Below are 14,346 nucleotides of genomic sequence, written 5' to 3'. Positions count from 1 at the left end.
TCTTCCATTAGTTGGTTCACTCCTCAACTAATCTCAATGGCCAAGGCTGTGCCCATCCGAAGCTAGGAGCCACGAACTTCTTCCGGGTCTCCCATGCGGGTACAGGGGCCCAAGCACTTGAGCCAACTTCTGCTTTTCCAGGGCCACAGTAGAGAGCTGGATTAGAAGAGCAGCAGCTGGGACTAGAACCAGCGCCCATATGGAATACCGGCACCACAGGCAGAGGATTAACCTACTGTGCAACGGTGCTGGCCTCCCAAAAAATTCTTAATACTCATTAAATGTGGGACACAATAAAATGAGATGGTTGACATGTCCCTTCATACAGCATTGTTTTGTGATTCTGCTATATGACATGCAGTGTATACTTGTAAAAGGAAACCTCGAATGCTCTAAAATAGCTAATAGCTTAGAATCACACACTGCCCAGAAAACATCATATATATAGTTTACTCTCCCATCTTTTCTTTAGCAGACAGTTATTAGATTCTCATGGCTCTATTAGCGCAAAACATTGTGAGGTTGGAGCAGGCATTGTGGTGCAGTGGGTTAAGCTGCTGCTTGGGACATCTGTATCCTATACTGGAGTGATGGTTGGCATCTCATCTACTTCATTTCCAATCTAGCTCCCTCTTAATGCACCCTGGGAGGCAGCATATGATGGCAGAATTTCTTGGGCTATTGCTCACCCACATGGGTGACCTGGATGGAGTATCTGGCTCCTGACTTCAACCTGGCTCAGCCTTGGCTTTTGTGGACATTTGGAGAGTGAATCAACCGATGGAAGATCTCTCTCTGTGTATCTCTCTGAAGTTTAAGAAGATGAAAATGAGTAAATAGCATAAAAACAACTGAAGTTTTTTGGGAAAAAGATATAGTTAATATAAACATTAGAAATGGAGTGATCTGGTACAATGATATAGAGGAGAAAATTTTGAAATAAAGGTTCACATTAAAGGAGATGGGGTGAGTTTGAGATTCAGACAGGGCTGAGTATTTAACCCTGCCTTATCACTTTAGTAGAAATTTGACATTGTGCAAGTTGTCTGATTTCTCTGAGCCATTTCTTCTTTTGTGAAATAAAGCTAATCATCTTTTTTTTTTAAACTAAAATAAACCTTTACTAAGGTAAAATTACTTTCATAATGGATCAATAACTGTTTACATTCAAACCAGACTTAGAAAGTTTCAGAATTAAATATATACAAGGGATATAGAAACACTGAACAAAGATAGCAGGGATGAATACATTAATATGAAATGAGGAAGGAAGGATATAGTATTGTGATGTAGGTATAATTAATTGAAGACAATGTTTATAAATACCTATATAGCAAATAATATGGCATCCACATTTTTTTCTAGTTTTAAATATTTTTATTTTATTTGAAAGTCAGACTTAGTGAGAAAGGGAGAAACAGACAAGAGAGATCTTCCATCTGCTGACTCACCCCTGCAAATGGCCACAACAACTAGGGCTGGGCCAGGCTGAAGTCAGGAGCCAGGAGCTTCATCCAGGTCTCCCACCAGGGTGCAGGGGCCCAAGCACTTGGGCCTCCTCCACTGCTTTCCCAGGTACATTTGAAGGGAGCTGGACAGGAAGTGAAGAACCGGGACCGGAACCAGCATTCATACAGGATGCTGACACTGCAGACAGCGGCTTAACATGCTGTACCGCAGTACATCCACATTTTATATGCACACATCCTCTCTGATCTGGGCTGAGTGGAATCCAGGAGATGGAAACTCAATCCAAGTTTCCCTTGTTGGAGTTAGGGACCCAACCTCTTGAGCCATTACTGCTGCTCCCAGCATCTGCATCAGCAGGAGTCCGGAGTCAGAATTCAGAGACAAATATGGAACTGAGCCACTCCAATGTGGCACCCTGTCGTCTTAACTGCTGTGTTTACTGCTTTGTTAAATGTCCACCTAGGAGTTTGAGTTTTGCAAGTTGAAAAAGGTGTTTGAAATTGGATGTACAACAATAATGAAAAGTACTTAATACTACTGATCTGAACACTGAAAATTAAGCTGGTAAATTTTATGTTATGTCTATTTTGCAATAATTTTTTTTGACAGGCAGAGTGGACAGAGAGAGACAGAGAAAGGTCTTCCTTTTGCATTGGTTCACCCTCCAATGGCCGCTGAGGCTGGCGCGCTGAGGCCGGTGCATCGCGCTGATCTGAAGCCAGGAGCCAGGTGCTTCTCCTGGTCTCCCATACGGGTGCAGGGCCCAAGGACTTGGGCCATCCTCCACTGCACTCCTGGGCCATAGCAGAAAGCTGGACTGGAAGAGGAGCAACCAGGACATAACAAGTGCCCCAACTGGAACTAGAACCTGGTGTGCTGGCGCCACAGGCAGAGGATTAGCCTATTGAGCTGCGGCACCGGCTATTTTGCAATAATTTTTAAAAAAGACTTACAATAATTCGAAACCAAGAAAAATCCCGAATGTCTGACTTCAAGAATCTTACTGTAGATTACAAATCTTTTTTTCCTATACTTTATGTTACATAGTCCATAGCATAACTTTTAAACTGTAATAATCTTGGAATTAGGACATGAAGAATGTAATTTGTACAATTAGGAATGTTATCTCTCTCCTGTGACCCTCATTGCCTGTAATCACGATTATGTAAACAGGGTTACAGAAAGGTTAAAAAAGGCAGCTAGGACTTGCCAGTTTGCTGAAACATATAATGCCTGTATCAGTTTTCTCTGATCTTGGCCATGGCAGAGTACAGACCTCATTAACTTTACCATCTCGTTTTCAGCATGTTTTCTTCATCGGTTTTCATTTCTGTCAGTCAGTGTCACATGGCACTTCCGGCTTCATCCCTGCTTGACAAGGTTAAGCCCATTGATGATCTGCAGCTCTGTTCAGCTTTATTTTTCATAGATTTCTCCTGATAACCACAGCATGAACTCTAGAGGATGTGTGAGGAACTGAAACGAAGCCAAAAGGTTTTTATTAGAGTCTGTATTCCCACATTCACTAATTCTCTGAGGGGTAACAACGTGTCAGTGTCCTCTCTAAAAAAAAAAAAAAATGTAACCAGGGTAAAAACATTTTTCTTTTTTTTTTCTACACTAAACCAAACTCAAATGTTAGTTTTTTTGGTGACATATATCTTTATGCTGTCTTCAAAGTCAACTTCTTCAGTGTTTCTCTTTATCCACGTTTTAGAGTACAACTAAGTGATTATTCTGTTACTTTTTGCTTTGGCATATTCTGAGCTAATATGGAAATTGCTTTAAGTTTCAGTAAATATTTTAGGAGTCTTTACCTTCTGTATTAGGTGTTATACGGAAGATAGAGAATGCTTTCATCTACTATTATGTTGTGTTACACTGCTATAAGTTTGACCTGTGGATAGTTTGATTGAGCTCAGTTGATAACAAAAAGAAGTGGAAGTCCTCTGTATTAATTATGGCCTTTGTCTCTCCATTGCACAGAGGATGAATGATTGACTGCTGGTTCAATATTATCTCCTTCCAGAGCACTGGTCCCCATATCATTTGTGCACCTCAGCTGATACAATATTTTCTCAGTATTTGGAGATAGAATATACTGAAAGATCACAGCAGCCTTTGCTTTTCTATTTTTAGTAACTAGAGCAGTGAATGAATGATTTTCATAAAAAATGAACAATTTCTGATAGTTTGCAGCACCAAACCTATTTCTGAGATAAGAGATTGTGAAGTAAAGCAACTTTCCAAAGGTCACATTCTGGATCAGTTATCAGGATAAAGCCATATTACCCATGTATCATAAGTAGTCAGTCCTGGCCATGGAATTAGAAGGTAACTCCTGTCAAACTCTAGGGATGGAATTGGGAGAAAAGTCACTGACGTGGGGTGCAGGGGATGTAGAAAGGGTAAATGGAGGGAAGAAAGTGAGAACTGGGGACAGCATTGTATGAGGCAAAGTCTTTTCCCTAAATTTACACACAAAATCAAGGAATAGGTTTAGGTCCATTCCCAGGCAGGAGCCAAAGGAGGAAGTTCTCATTTGCTAGGGTAGGTTGTAGTGCACTCATGCAGTTTCTTTTTCAGTAATGATTCTCTGTGTCAAAAGGGAATCAGATGATACACTTGAGTTTTGTAAATGAAAGGACCACTGAAACTTGAACCCAGAGGCACACACCTTGAATTCTGGGGGATCCAATTGAAGCTAAGGGCTAGGGCCCTATCCCCAAAGTGAGTTTTGAGTGACAACTGGCAGTTGGAGACCTGAAAAAATCCATTTGCTAATGTGCCAGGATTCCCAGCTCTCCCTGGCCCAGGAGAGAGGTTGTAAGTGGAAAAAACATTACAGGTAGCTGGACTGGGATTAGAACAGGTGGGGATTTTCATGAGGGTCTGTGAACTGAAGGTAGAAGCTATGGGCTTGGTACTTTTCCAATCCTTCCTCCCATGAAGTGAGGTGATTTGACTTTCTGCCCACCCCTGCAGGTTTAACCTTTCTTGAATTCTGAGGTCCCTTTCCGAGTTATAGTAGAAGGTCCCTCCAGAGCAGGCTGACTTAGCAGTAATTCTTTCCTGCTGCTTAAGTGGAAGTGATCTTTTACTTCTGATCAGAGTTTCTCTATCTCAATCTAGATTCACTCTACCATCTAACAAATAATCTGGAACAAATTGTTTAAACTTTCTGAGTCTCAGTTTCTTTATGCTTGTTGTTTAACATAATACTTCTCATCTCAGGGTTTATGTGAAGTCTAATTGACATCATTTTTATCAAGTAACTGGCACACAGTGAGTACTCAGTGATGGTTCTTTCCTGCTTCTAACGGCTTCATGACCTCATTTGACAGAATAACCGTGGAGAGAGCAGGACCTGGGTAGAATTCTCATTCAGCAGACATACAAATAAGCCTCAGGTAGCTCTGAGTTAGTCAGATTAAGTGGCTGCTGATCAGAGGAGCCTGGGTGAAAAGCCAAGGCTCCTGACTTCTGTTCAATGCTTTTCTCATTTAATGATGCTGTTTTTACACATAAAGTTTATAAGAAAAGGTCTACCACTGCTTGTGTTTATTTTGTAAAATGTTGGTAAAAATAGCTAAATGGCTTTTGTAGTTCTTTTTTTTTTTCTTTGCTCAATTCTTGCTGCAGATCATTTTTTGTTAATTAGTCCACGCTGAACATAGATGCTACATGGGAATAAATAACCGTTTGGCAGTCTGTGGCATATATTTAGTTTTCACGATGGAGCAGGACCTTAAAGTACTTTAAATGTTTGTTTATTTATGTCCCTTTTCCACATTCCAAGATGATAAAACTGAAATAGAGAGAACTTACATGAGTCCATGTTTGCATCGCTATAAGTGGCAGATTGTGAATTTGACCTAAGTCTGCCTGGCATCAGGACCTAAAACTGCTTATTTTCTTAATTATCCTTTTATGTAAGTGTCTAGTACACTTATAATTTATTGCCATCTGTCTTGGCATTGTTTTATTGGTAAGTTGAAGACCTGTTTGTACTAGCTTGAACTGAAGGGGGCAGAGCCAGCACAAGATGAGAAGAGGACTCTGGATTTCAGCTTACTGCCAACAGGAAAGCGCTTGGAAGACGGCTCTGCTGCAGCCCCAGGCTATTTCTTATGGAAGAGGAAGGATGACTCAGAGCAGAATCAAGAGCATCGTGAATTATTCATAGACAGGAGGCCTGGACTGGCTGGGTGCAAACAATCACCAACTGTAGTCGTCTCTTTACATATTTTGCTTTTGACCTATTTCTCTAAGAAAGTGGTCTCTGCTCACAATTTACACCTGTGCAACGAGTGTTTATGTTTGCAAAAACACTTTGCCTGTTATTGCCAATTTTATTGTCTAAAGTGGCCTAGGAAGTATCCTGTTGTGTTTGTATGTACTTCTCAAATAATTCATCTTTTAAAAATGTAAAAACTTTTTAAAAATCTTTTTAAAGTTTAAAATATTTTTAAACTTTTTTCCATAATTATATTCAGGATTTTGATCTTTAGGGATTTTATACTTCAGGGATATTGATCTTTGAGACTTCAATAGTCAGGATTATGGCATTCAGGATTGTGGTCCAAACTTGCTATCTTCAAGAGGCATGTTTAAAACAAAATGATAAAAGTACCCTTAAAGTTATGAACAAAGATATGAGGCATATAGAAACAAAGAGTGTAGGAATAGAAATGCTGATATTATAAAAATTAAAAATTCAAGGCATGTGGGCTTGAATATGACAAAGAAGGATTGTTAAATGCTAAAGCCCACACTTCACAAAGCAGAACAGACATGAATATTTGTGCAATAAATAACAAACACCAGGTGTTTAATGCAAAAATTAAAAAGATGCAAAAGTCATGGTGACTAAATAAGAGGCATTACTTTATAATACAATCTAAGACATATTAAGTGGGCCAAAAATTAGAGATAAGCTCTAAGCAAAATTGCACAAACACTACTTCAAAAAGTTTGCAGAAAAATGGCATTAAAAGTTAATTTATTTTAAGTCAACAACAGGAGTCACTGTGCACTTAATCCTCATGTAGGATCTCTGTCCTTAGTGTGCTGTACATTGTGATTTAATGCTATAACTAGTACTCAAACAGTATTTTTCACTTTATGTTTCTGTGTGGGAGCAAACTGTTGAAATCTTTACTTAATGTATGCTAAACTGATCTGTATATAAAGAGAATCGAAAATGAATCTTGATGTGAATGGAAGGGGAGACGGAGTGGGAAAGGAGAGGGTTGCGGGTGGGAGGGACGTTATGGGGGGGAAGCCATTGTAATCCATAAGCTGTACTTTGGAAATTTATATTCATTAAATAAAAGTTAAAAAAAAGAAATCCAAGCAGAAATGTAAAAAAAAAAGTTAATTTATTTTGGTGCAAAAAATTTTGAATGCATAGTACTCTCATAATAGGCATTTCCATGAACTTATTGAAGACCCCTTGTATATAGTATCTGAGTAGTATAGCATAAAGTACATACATACTATTTTATGTATATAGTGTGTATATTTGAGTGAAAGTATGTGGCACTAGATGGGTTAATAAGCAGTTAGGGGGCTGGCGCTGCGGCTCACTAGGCTAATCCTCTGCCTGCGGCGTCCGCACCGCAGGTTCTAGTCCTGGTTGGGGCGCCGGATTCTGTCCCTGTTGCTCCTCTTCCAGTCCAGCTCTCTGCTGTGGCCTGGGAAGGCAGTGGAGGATGGCCCAAGTGCTTGGGCCCTGCACCTGCATGGGAGATCAGGAGGAAGCACCTGGCTCCTGGCTTTGGATCGTCGCAGTGCGCCGGCCTCTGCAGCCATTTGGGGGTGTGAACCAACAGGAGGAAGACCTTTCTCTGTTTCTCTCTCTCACTGTCTAACTCTGCCTGTCAAAAAAAAAAAAAAAAAAAAAAAAAAAAGGCAGTTAGGGTGTAAAACAAAATGCTTGCTTGTTCTTGAGAGCTGCCTTTGCCAGTACTTGGTTTCACCATGAAGGATGAGTGAAAAACCAGGTGTTATGAAAGATAGCCCAGAAATACCCCTCCACACACACCAACTGTAGTGACAAGCAATGAGACCTATTGCTTGCAGATTAGACATAGCTTCAATGTCTATCTTCCCGATAGGTTGTTAGCTCCTACCTACATAAACAATCAAAAATGAGTTTTTCCAAAAACCCTTTCTGTCCTACTGATTGGACATATCTTCAAGCCCTTAAACTAGTCAATCAAAGGGTGATGCACCCTTTTTGTCACCATTGTGTGCAATAAAAGAGCCTGCATTTGCAAGCTGCACTCGCAACTCCTCCTTTCGAGCCCCTCTCCTGGATTCTCTAATAGGAGGGGTCTTGCTTTCAGTAAAACTTCGGCTTTGCCCACTTTCATTGTCCACATGGAGATTCTTTGTACTAAGATAAGAACTGACATCCTTCTCCTCCCATAGCCAAAGCTCTAAGTGTCAACATGGATGAATCTTAAAAACTACTGAATGAAAGAAGCAATACAGATATTGTATTCTCAAAATGTTGACAAAATAAAAGCCTGTATGTTTTGAGGCAATAGGCATTTGGCCTGGCAGTTGAGGTACCTGGATCCCTGTATCAGAGTGCTTCCGTCTGATGCTCAAATCTCGCTCCTGGTAACGCAGATCTGTGGAAGCAACAGTGATAGCTCAAGTGTTTGAGTCCTTGTCACCCATGTGAAAGACCTGCACTGAGTTCTCAGTTTCTGACTTCAGCCCTGGTCACAGGCCATTGCAGGCGTTTGGGGGAATGGGCCAGTGATGGGCACTCTGTCTTTGTATCTCAAATAAATAAATTTGAAGATAGAATATATGTTGCATGTACTATTTGGTACTTGTGACATATCACATAATACAGACAGTTTTAGAATAAAGAAAAAGGCTGCCTGGAAAATATTTAACTTATCAAAAGCCTCTGCTCTTGTAGGATATTCTTTGTAGTTTACAGAAAAATACATATAGATTGTAGTCAGTCTGTCTAGTTTGTTACTTAAATTGAATCAGGATTTATCTTTTTTTCCTTTTTTTTTTTTTTTTAAGGCATTACACTGTTTAAGAGCAGGGTCATGTGCTTCAAGGCTGTTTCTCTGATCAAGAAAAAAAAAGTGAATATAATAATTTGGCTTCATTTTTATCCCACACTTAAGTTACTAAAGAACATTAGTCCACACTCAGCTATCTACCATGTAATATGCAGCCAGGGTAGGGAAAATAAATCGCGTGAATTCAGAGACTTATCTCTCTGATGTTCTGGCCCAGAAAAGGGAAACAGGAATATAGTCCTATTCATCAAGCCAACATTTTCCCACAGTCGGTCTCAAATTTCATAACCCTCGTTAAATAAGTTGATAGTATCAGTCCTATTCCCAGTAAGCAAATGTTAATATCATTTAAATAGAATCTGAGGAGGCGATTTGGTGACCCAAAACACTCACTGAAGGTATTGAGAGATCAAAAGTGCAGAATGTAAGAAAAAGGCAAAATTCTTTGCCCCATCATTTTCCCAGTTATTTAACTGTGTACTTGAGGGGGGGAAGGCAAAGATCTGGCTTTCACTTTTTTGATTTACTGTGAGCAGGTACAATCCTAGAATGCCCATTTTACATTCTTCTTCCTCCTTTCCTTCCTCTTCTCTTTCTCCTAACTTCTATGTTCCCTAATGTTCTTAGTTTTACATGCATCAGATAGTTAGATGCATCAGATAGCAACAAGTCCATGTCTAAGATTAAGTGGGGTGATTTGTGTTTTCCCATTTGCTTCAAATGCTGCTTGCTACAGGCTGGGTGTAAGAATAGGTAACAGTTTTCACTGCCACTTACATTAGGACCTAGAAATACAGTGGGCAAATATGTGACCTAAACTGTGCCTTGTGGATGGAAAATCTTTCTATCAAATGTCTGTCTTAAGTGGTGAGTGAATGTTAAATGAATGCCAGAACTTGAGGACACAATAAGCAGAGACTGGAACATGGCCCGTCTTGCTATATGAAGCCCTGATCCTAGGAAAATAGCTCTGTTTCTTCACCTGATTCATACCTACATGCATTTCTGTGCAGCACACAGGAAAGAGGGTATTTAGCAGGGTTTAGAATTGTTTAGGAACTAAGATGAATGATTTGGCATATAATTTCTTATTTTTAAGTAAAGATATAAAACATCCACAACCTTAATTTTAAAACGTCATCATCTGTGTCTTGGAAATAGTTTTTTGGTATTCCAGTTATAGGCAGTAAAGAGAATAATTCCTTATGATTGACAAAAGGAAGAGCAAAATTATTATCTCATTGACTTCATTTGTTTATTTATTCAAAAGAGAGAAATATTTTCTCTCTGCTGGTTTGCTCAACAAACATTTGCAACAGTAGAGGCTGGGTACAGCTGAAACCAGGAAGCTGGAACTCCATCCAGGTCTGTTATGTGGGTGGCGAGGAACCAAGTCCTTGATTCATCACTTGCTGCCTCCCACAGTACACATTAGCAGGAAACTGGGGTTGGGAGCAGAACTGGGACATGAACTAAGCATTCCAATATGCAATGCACATAGCCAACTAGTGTTTTAACACCTATGCCAAATGCCCACCCCAGAAAATTATTTTTTTAAAGGAACCCTACTCATGTTAAATAAAAAGGTTACAGTCATTTCCGTTTTTTTCTGCCTACAGAAATATAGATAGATATAGATTGAAATTCTTAAGGTTAGAATTTTTGACCAATTTCCATAGGGAATTTTATTGGTTCTCCAAAACCAAATGCTAGTCTGAAGAAGTGAAATTCAAGAACTGAGAAAGAGTGATTATCGGGATGGGAAGATAAGTCTATAAAAATATTTCTGACAGTTACTTAAAATTTTTACCAAACGTTTCCAAGTGACTACTATTAAAATACAAATTACTTGATGAAATTGATGAATGTTTAAGGCGTTAGGTAGACTAATTACCTGATTTAAACACTACATAATTTACATATATATATCAAAACATCACATTGTACCCCATAAATGTGTACAATTATTTTGTTAATTAAAAACAAAATTTAAAAGATACAAATTACCTTGTGCACTAGGGCATTAACTACCAACATCCATGTTAATACTCCAGTGTGGATTTGTTTCTCAAAGAATTAAAGTGAGAAAAATGTGAATAATTACTTTGCAAGTAAGAATCGTTATAAATCATAGCGAAAGCAATCCAGTTTTGTTTTTTGCTTTTAGATACTTTGTTAGCTTTTTGCAGGTCTTTTTTTATTTAACACAAGATCAGATGTATAAATTAAAGGGATTATGCTCTTATTGAGGGGATTTCAGCCTTCACTTAGTGGGTAAGGGAGACCCTGAGGTGTTTTTCATCCCTCCCCCCCGCCTCCAGAAATCACACCAAGGAGGCAGCTGCTTACTCCCATTTTGAGGGTGATTATAAGCTTGAGGCTAGCTATCTGTGTGGTTTTAAACATGCAGTTCCTAAAAAAGGAGTTTAAAGTTCACATGGGTTGCTAACTCCGTAAGTGAATACTTGGAAACACATACACATACCCATTTTTATACATGTTCTGGTCTATCTGACAAAAGAGTGCTATTACAATATTTCCCCCCTTATTAAGCTTACCATAATGGGTGGGTAGGAAGAGCATGGGTTCCGAAGATGAATACAGAACTGTTTCAAACTGGCTCTCACACTTACTGTTAGCTGAGTGACTTTGACTTAGTATTTGACCTTCAGTTTCCAAGCTAGTAAAATGGGGATAATAATAGCAATTGTGTTGGACTCTTCTAAAATCTATTAGGAAATACTTCATGAGATAACATAGTTGTTATAGAATTTTAATATTTAATGAACAATGAATAACATTGATAGTACTTTGCTCAGAATAGGCAAGCAGTGAATGCAGTATTGGTACATGTAAAGTTAACCCAGACCATAGTGTTGGACACATTCAAATAACATTTTATCTGAAAGGTATGTTAAATATATTATTTTTCATCCATATATCTTCAACTGAAACACTGTGTGAAGGAGGAAGACATTTTTTCCCCAAGGAAATTCTCATCCCACTTGCATTCTCTGTATATTCAATACTTGTTGGTATTTTTCATTAATGTTGTAACATTGAGAGCATTTTAAATTGCTGAATTGGGGTTTTCATAATTATTTTTCTCACAAGGAAGCACAGATATCATTCCATGTTGCCTTAATTGAGAACCATAGAGTATGTCTAAAAACACTTTGAGGCTATAATTTTTATTTCAATTTTATACCTTGTCCTATTAGCTATATATTTTATAAATGGTAAAGGGTCCTTGCTTAATTACACTCCTAGGAATACCATAGTTGATGACTAAAGTAAAGTGGATGGAAAAGATGGTCTTTCACAGGAGTTGAGTTCTATCAGAATTTTTGGTTGCTTTATGTCCTCTTCTCCAATCCAGCTTAGATCTCTATTTATTTGCATTTCATTTCTTGGTTTCCTCAGTACAACTGAAATAAATACTTACTGAGTACTTCTCTGTGGAAGCTTCACAACAAGTGTCTCCTCCTGAGGTGACAGCACTGCCATGCACTGTCCCCCTGGAGGAGCTGGACTGCTAGAAATCCCACTGCTTCATGCCAGTGGTGCTGCTACCAAGTACAGTCCTCAGCCTGTGGAGCTCCCCACTGGATCAAGGTCTCTGGAGCTCTATGAGAGACTGAAATACACAAAGGGAGAGTGGCTAGACCACATAGAAAATAGAGCTCTAGCCGGCGCCGCGGCTCACTAGGCTAATCCTCCGCCTTGCAGCGCCAGCACAGCGGGTTCTAGTCCCGGCTGGGGCACCAGATTCTGTCCTGGTTGCCCCTCTTCCAGGCCAGCTCTCTGCTGTGGCCCAGGAGTGCAGTGGAGGATGGCCCAAGTCCTTGGGCTCTGCACCCCATGGGAGACCAGGATAAGTACCTGGCTCCTGCCATCGGATCAGCCGCGGCGGCCATTGGAGGGTGAACCAATGGCAAAGGAAGACCTTTCTCTCTGTCTCTCTCACCGTCCACTCTGTCTGTCAAAAAAAAAAAAAAAAAAAAAAAAAAAAAAAAATAGAGCTCTAACATATAACCTGCATAAGTCAACCAAGTATTTAATCCACATAGGAAGCCAGTCTACTGTCTATAAACCAGACTTGTAGGAAGTCAGACAGCTATCTCTAGCAACCAACTCCCAAAGCATAGGACTTGATTGATAATTGACAGCTTCCCTAATTGTTGTTTCTGCTTTCTTTTTAGGACCAAACCAAGAAGGGTGAATATGCAGCCCTAATGGATCACATTGGATAGCTTGATTCTGGTCAGCCCATCTACGGCTACTCTATACTAATAACCACCAAGCATTGTAAAGTGTTCTCACTTTTTTGCTGCTTTTGAGTCTCTCCTTAAATACAAGCAGTGGTGCCTCACTGCCTTGCTGTAGCACGTTCTGGATAAATAGTCTTTGTTCTCATTTGGTTGGGATTCATTTGTTTTCACTCCTAGCTCCTGGCCAGGTTTGTGAGGTTTGTTTTTATGTCATTGCCATGCCTGACTAAAGATGTCACTTTTCAGTGCCAAGTGTTGCCCCTTGCCAGCTCAGAGTTTTGTACCCAGGTAGGCTGCTGCCTTCCAGATGTGGCCAGACATCCAGGGATAAGGCTGCATTCAACCCTCTTGACTACAGAGAGTTTGTTCTTTGCCTCATTGTTATGCGACATTGTGTGTTGTATAGGACTAGACATCAGACGATGCAAGTCTATGTCGCATTTATCAAGGCTATGGAGGCACCTTCACTCCAAACTAAGTAATTAAGATGCTGTTTTTTCCCTTGTTGTTGATGCCGAGAAAATCAAAATACTAATGAAATGTTTGGCACACCTACTTATCACAATTAATTTAATTTCGTCTCACTAGAGTCCACACAGCTTCCTTGAAAGTCAGCTGAATGTTTCAGTCAGGTGCACGTTCATTGTCTGAACAGCTCGAGTTCATCTTTCCTATTGTTAAATTCTATGATGAAATCCTTAGGACTGAGTCATTTGTACCATCTTTAATATATTACCTGGTATATGACAGCTCTTTGAGTCTCTTACACACACAGCCCTGGTTTATCTTCTTGTTTTCTATCTTTGGTTATTAGAGCCTCAACAACACTAGCTCATTGTTTAGGGTAAAGCAGTCACTTTTCCAGCATCAAATATGTACTTCAATTATGGTAAATTTGTGTTTTTCAGCTTCATTTAATTTCTTTCTTGTCCTCCTGCTTACACAATATTTTATTGTTCCAAGGCTGCTTAATAGTATAACCTTTATGCAAACATGTAAAGTAAAATGTTAAGATGCACCACGTACAATCAATGCAAAAACCTAGGTGACCTGGCTATCTGACATACAGATGCTTTCCTTTCTGGGCTATACTTACATACTTTCAAGTGATGGCAACATCATCACAGTTTTATTTTGATACTGACTGTAAGACCCGTTCTGATTTTAAAAACATTAAATTGAGGGGACAAGGCACCTTAAAATTGAGAAATATGGTCACTATAAAATTGATAAAACCTAGCCAGGATTTACCATCAACATGGCCAAGCAATTGAAAGAAACCCTGCCTCCAGAGATCCACTGCAAGAGCTAAAAGCCTGAAAAGGCAAACGTAACACCTGCCTTTGTCTTGTTTCTCAAAGCTAGCTAGTCTTTTGACAAGTCCTCTGATTCTGCCTCCAAAATATATTTGAACTCTGCACACTTGCCTGCATCTGTCTACCACTACCATTACCAAGTTCCCATGCCCTTGCCTTGGGCACTGCAGTACCTCTCTGCCCTCATTGGTTCCTTCTGACCCTGCATTTTTCATAGCACAGGGAGAATAATCT

At 39.5% G+C, this 14,346-nt stretch overlaps 1 long non-coding RNA gene across 1 annotated transcript in view; it reads left to right on the top strand.

Moving 5' to 3' along the window:
• LOC138843687 (uncharacterized) overlaps positions 1 to 12,864 on the top strand; it is a 58,896-nt gene extending 46,032 nt beyond the window's left edge. Inside the window, exon 4 of the long non-coding RNA XR_011378621.1 lies at positions 12,728 to 12,864. This is a non-coding gene — a long non-coding RNA (uncharacterized lncRNA). The remainder of the gene's footprint in view (positions 1 to 12,727) is intronic.
• The last annotated feature ends 1,482 nt before the right edge of the window (positions 12,865 to 14,346 follow it).

The sequence above is a fragment of the Oryctolagus cuniculus genome, chromosome 9 (genome assembly GCF_964237555.1).
Source record: "Oryctolagus cuniculus chromosome 9, mOryCun1.1, whole genome shotgun sequence".
In the NCBI taxonomy this organism is placed as follows: domain Eukaryota; kingdom Metazoa; phylum Chordata; class Mammalia; order Lagomorpha; family Leporidae; genus Oryctolagus; species Oryctolagus cuniculus.
The sequence above is the reverse complement of the archived record's forward strand: the minus strand, read 5'-3'. Positions and strand labels throughout refer to the sequence as shown.